This window comes from Diaphorina citri, unplaced genomic scaffold, assembly GCF_000475195.1.
Source record: "Diaphorina citri unplaced genomic scaffold, Diaci psyllid genome assembly version 1.1 scaffold2727, whole genome shotgun sequence".
NCBI classification, from domain to species: Eukaryota; Metazoa; Arthropoda; class Insecta; order Hemiptera; family Psyllidae; genus Diaphorina; species Diaphorina citri.
The window spans coordinates 19,616-25,597 of record NW_007380144.1 but is presented as its reverse complement, the minus strand read 5'-3'; the positions used below and the strand labels follow the sequence as shown (position 1 = coordinate 25,597).

The 5,982-nt window shown below is 34.8% G+C and overlaps 1 long non-coding RNA gene across 1 annotated transcript in view; it reads right to left on the bottom strand.

Annotated features, from left to right (window-relative positions):
- Nucleotides 1-815: 815 nt before the first annotated feature.
- The window catches only part of LOC113471644, an 8,472-nt gene continuing 3,305 nt past the window's right edge, over nucleotides 816-5,982 (bottom strand). The window contains exon 2 of the long non-coding RNA XR_003394264.1: nucleotides 816-972. This is a non-coding gene — a long non-coding RNA (uncharacterized LOC113471644). The remainder of the gene's footprint in view (nucleotides 973-5,982) is intronic.

Here is a 5,982-nt window from a genome sequence, read left to right as displayed (position 1 = left end):
TGTTGTTGTTGTTGTTGTTGTTGTTGTTGTTGTTGTTGTTGTTGTTGGCGTTGTTCTTGTTGTTGTTTATCATTTTTGATAGTAGATGTCAACATCTATTATTTTTGATAGGTACATATGTATACTTAACAAAGTTTTTAATCAGTAAAATAGCGGTCGAAATGTTGGAAAATACGGTAAAATACCGCTAACCGTTGTCTTGATGTTAATAAAAACTAATATTTGGGGGGTTTTAAGTATGGTTTTGGGGGGGTCTACTCTCATAACTCTAACCGTTTGGTGAAAACCGCCAAAAAGCGATTATTTCCGCCTGTGGGCGGAGCCAAGTGCAACTTTTGCCGATTTTCAGATTTTACCCTTTACTTACTCATCAAGACCTACCATCCTGCCAAATTTCAAGTTTCTACGACATCGGGAAGTGCCTCAACATTTTGATGAGTGAGTGAGTGAATGAATGAGTAAAAAAATTGCGATTTTCGCGCCTCTGTACCTCCGGAACTACTTGGTATTAGGAGCTCAAATTTTCAAGGTATGGTATGTTTATATACCTCACCTAAATATGTGCCCTGAATTTCAAAAGTTTATCTTTAGAGGAATCTGATCTATGAAGGTGGGGAAAACCTGCCGAATCGGTTCGTGTAAAGATACACAGGCGTGCTTACTGGAACTTGGCCTGGCGCACTGCCGTGCGCTCAGATCGTTTACCTTAATTGTTGCAAGGTAAGCTATTGTTAAAATCCTCTATCTATTAGACTAATGAGGTTTTTCTTACCCAATGTTTCAAATAAATAGAAAGGATATTTCTGAGGCCAGTAGTGGATGCTGTTGGAGTAATTATACAAGAGGATGAGTCTGAAGATATACTTGGTTTTGGGCCTCAAGCTGGTCACATTGTAATAGTTGGTACTATTTATATTTGATGACACCGATACGTTTGTCCATGACTGATTGGTAAAGTGCTGTAGGATGCAACTAAACAAAGAATTATATTCATGTAAAATTAACACCCGTATTTATAAACAAGTTCTGCAGATCGTTCTGAGAATGCACTTGGGAAAAAACGAACTCGGAGGTAAGCACGTTCTAAGCCCGTTCAAAATAAAATGGTATTTATGTATAAACAAGTCCGAGAGAGGTAAAGACCGGTCTTTCCTAAGATCACGCTAAGCGTGTGGTACTCGTTGGCAACACTGTAATTTTACCCGGGATTTGTCAAAACGAGTACTTTCATTTGGAATTATTGCATGTTGAACCACCAGTTTCCCACCGATCACTGAAGTTAAGTAACGTTGCGCGTATTTTAGTACCTGGATGGTGACCATCTGCATCTGACCTACCTACCTTGAATTTTTGGTCATTTATCATTTGATTTTGAGTTCTAACTAGGTGCGTTTTTGTTTTATTTCTTTTGATAAAGTTTGTTTTTTCTTTATATATTATGGATGAATTTAATCAATTTTTGGGTCACTATTGTGAAAATGTGTATGTACTCGGGCTCCCAAGAGATAGATACCTACTTGCGAGATCCAGGAGAAATGAGAATACATGATTTTTTTATTTTTTTATTTTTTTTTTTTTTTACTAGGTACATCAAGAAAAACATTAAAGTAAACAATAGAATATTAAGTAAAAATTCTCAAAACAGCTAAATTGACAACACCTCAGACTAGAGGTAAGAATAACATAGAGGGAGCGTTTGGGTCTTTTTACATATCAAGGTCGAAGGACAGTTCATGATCAGCTGACTAACCAAAATTGTTTAGTTACCTGAGTTTACTCTTCTCTCATTGGTGGAAATTTTCTGAAATCTTTGTTTACATTTTGCAGTCCGGTCTGTATTTTCAATTTCCCCCGATTTCTGAATGGTTTTATGAATTTTTAAAGTCAATAATGGATAAATAAGATAAGATACCCATCGAATTTACTTAGAAGTTGTTAAAAGTAAAAGTTTCATAAAAAAGCAGAAATAATTATCGTTGAAATTGAGATATCAACATAAGAGTAGTCACATCCACTAACAATATTGTTAGGTATATGAAATATTCATTTGGTGGAGATGCCAAATGCCCATTCCATGATTTATCATGGGAAAAGGTTTTTTACTTTTTTTACTTTCTATTACCCTTACGTATAGGGAACCTATACAAGGTTTTAGTATTGCAATCGGTCCAAATTTTCAAAATCGGGAAATGGGTGGAAATATCCGTTTTGGGATCCCCTGATTCCAAAAAAGTGGTTTTTAGCCCATGGTCTGTACGTATGTATGTATGTGTGTACTACAGGTTTAAATGGGAAAATTGGAAAAGGTGGTATACAAAATATCTCAAGAACGGTTAGTCGTAAAGCGATGAAATTTGGTATGATATATCGGTATGGTCCAAGGACGCGACTGTAACAATTTGGTTAAAATCGGATAGTCACTCATCCAGATTTTAACCAAAGTCAATGTTTCTTCAGTGGGAAAAGGTGGTATACAAAATATCTCAAGAACGGTTTGTCGCAGAGCGATGAAATTTGGTATGCTATACCGGTATGGTCCAAGGACGCGACTGTAACAATTTGGTTAAAATCGAATAGTCACCCATCCAGATATTAACCAAAGTCATTGTTGCTTAACCCTTATTCCATATTTCTCTTTTATATATATAGATTATTTTTCTACGTAAAATTTCATGTACAATCGACTATTTTTTTTTTTTTTTTTTTTTTTTTTTTTTTTTTTTTTTTTTTTTGTGGTTTCGCGAATTTCTCGAAATATCGTGAACATTCAACATTCAACTAACTGAAATATACCTGAGTACTGAAATTCACAATATTTTTTCTTCATAAATCATGTGGTAATATCAGATTTTGGATTGAGACCATTTTTCGCGAATTCGCGAGATTTTTTAAGGTTTGCAAATCTGCAAAGTGATTGAAATGAACTGTGTGATAAATCATTTCGCAATGTTTTTCCTTGATAAATCATGTGGTAACATTAGATTTTAGATTGAGAGTATCTTTCACGAATTCGCAAAATTTGCAAAGTTCGCGAATCGACAAAGTTATTGAAATTTCGCGAATTCGCGAAAATGGAATCAATCCGAAATCTGATGTTACCTCATGATTTATGAGGGAAAAACATTGTAAAATGATGTGACACACGGTACATTTCAACCACTTTGTCGATTCGCGAATTTTGCAAAAATTTTCGCGAATTCGCGAAAAATAATTTCAATCCAAAATCTGATTTTACCACATGATTTATGAAGGAAAAACATTGTGAAATGATACGTCACACAGGTACATTTCAATTTGAATGTTCGCAATATTTCGCGAAATTCGCGAAACCACGAATCACAAAATAAATAAATAATGAATAGTCAGTCGCTTGTACATGAAATTTTACGTAGAATAATAATACCTATGCAATAAAAAATTGGGGTTCTCATTGGAAATTCCAATATTGCCGAAAAATATATTGCCAAAAAATTATTTGCAAAAATCAAAGTGATACCGGTTTTTTTTTTTTGTCATAATCCAGTTCTCGGAACCATAAGTTAGGATTGGTCTAATCACTGTTTTATACATATACCTAGTTTTATTTTGGAGCATCTGGATCGGAGTTTCAATGACATTAATTGTACAGTGTACACCCTAGTTCACAAAGGGTACAAATCGGTACAATAAGTGACATTTTTTTCGAAATCAAGTTATGTGTTCAAATGGGTTAAAGAAATGGATTAATCGAGTTATTTGTTAAAATGGGTTGATAACGGTACAAATCGGTACAATAAGTGACATTTTTTTCGAAATCAAGTTATGTGTTCAAATGGGTTAAAGAAATGGATTAATCGAGTTATTTTAGGGTTGGGACATCGAGACGAAAACATCAATGTTCGATACATCGATGTTTTTAAACTTCGATATATCGAGTATCCGATGTATCGTAATCAAAACATCGATGTTCGATATTATCGGGATTTCGATGTTTTTCGGATTTTCGGTATTAATATGGTCCTTTCCGCGTAAATTCCGTATGGGAAATTTTAAGTTCGAGGGAATTTTTTTGGAAACTGAGAGCGGTATTTTCCTGTATTTTTACAGTTAACAGTAATTCGACCGCTTTTTTAATGACTAAACTACTAAAGGCTTAGTTAGGTAAAAAAGGATATTTCACCAACAACAATTACACCAACAAAAACAAAAACAAGAACAACAACAACAACAAAAACACCAACAACACCACCAACAATAACACCACCACCACCATGCAACAACAACAAAAAAAAAAAAAATGAAAATTTTTCTAAGTCCCGAGCCTGAGCCGCCTACGGCGGCCGATTTTTGGTCGAAAATTTCCTATCTTAAATTACTCCCCATGTAATGAGGGATCATTAAAAAGTGTCCAAAAATTGAACTTTTTTTTTAATTTTCCAAGTCCAAAATCGACCGCCTACGGCGGTCAATTTTCGACCAAAAATTTCCTATCTTAAAATACTCCCCGTGTGATAAGGAATCATATAAAGTACCTATGAAAAAAATTGATTTTTTTTTTTTTGATTTTTTTTTTAACCTGCCTCGGTGGCGTAGTGGTCAAGACGCTCGCCTGGTAATCAGGAGGGCGTGGGTTCGATCCCAGCCGAGGTATGGAATTTTATCCTCATTTATTTGAGAATTTGACCACATAATAATGGAGCTCTAAGGGTTAGGTGGTAGAGAACGCCTAAGGCGTTAACCTCGCCTAGTGGTTGCCTTCCACTCAAGAGTCTATTATTATTATTATTATTATTTTTCAAAAACATCGAACATCGAAAAATAAAACATCGATGTTCGATGTTTCCATCGAAAGAAAAACATCGATGTTGACATCGATGTTTTTGTTCCGATGTATCGATGTTTTGAAAACATCGATGTCGATGTCCCAACCCTAAGTTATTTGTTAAAATGGGTTGATAACATTTTTACGAAGTATGGTTTGTGCTCCGTGTTTATAAATCTTTCATTAACCCATTTTAACACATAACTCGATTTCGAAAAAAAATTCACTTGTACCCTTTGTGAACTAGGGTGTACAATTTCTTACTCGCATGGAAAATTCAATTTGCTGCATTCAATCTGGCTTGGATTACCTACTGTATCTTCCCGATGATCCTGGGTTAGTGTAACTCCCAAATAAATTCGATACACTTTCGAACTTGTTGTTGTCAATGGTAATGTGACTCGGAAAATCTTCTTTATTTCTCTTGACGTGTATGAATTTGGTTTCATTTATTTTCAAGCTTCGCTTGTTTCTTTTATCAATACTTTGGTTAGTTCTTTTAGATCGTTTTATCAATACTTTGGTTAGTTTTTTTTCCCATCCGTGGCACAAGCTCCGGCTTTTACGGATGGGTATACCATTTGTTAACAATTTATTTTGATGAGAGATTTGTTCTGAAAAACCAATAAATGGAAACTTATAAAATAAAAAAATAAAATAATCCAACCGAATGGTTGGATGCTGTTTAAAAGTGAACGATAAATCCGTACATATAGGACCAAGTTCCTGTCTAGAATCAAGTTCTTAAGCACAAGCCTGAACCGTAGCCTTTGTACCGTTACTTACATACTTACTTATCATGATAATTATGGGTTAATTTATTTCGGCCATGGCCAAGGAGATACTTGGTAAAATAAAAGGACTTCTATAAAGTCCTACAAAGTCTGTAATCTGACTAAAGTCCCTATCAATTTCTTCTCAAATATCACATTATCCTCTGGGGAGAAAGCATTGTGCTACGCCTCTTTGTTACCAAAGGGATCGTGCTTCCCCTTCTCATTCTGATTCATAAACATGTGGAGATATCACAGAGATATCAAGCAATATCGCCGTGGGGATGTCACAATATGATAGAGAGCTGTACACGATTTCCCCGAACAAAACTGTTTATTATTTTAAGGTATTTGCATAAATTTGATTTATTTCATAATCGGCTTAGCCATTGAACTTTGAGCTTTGGA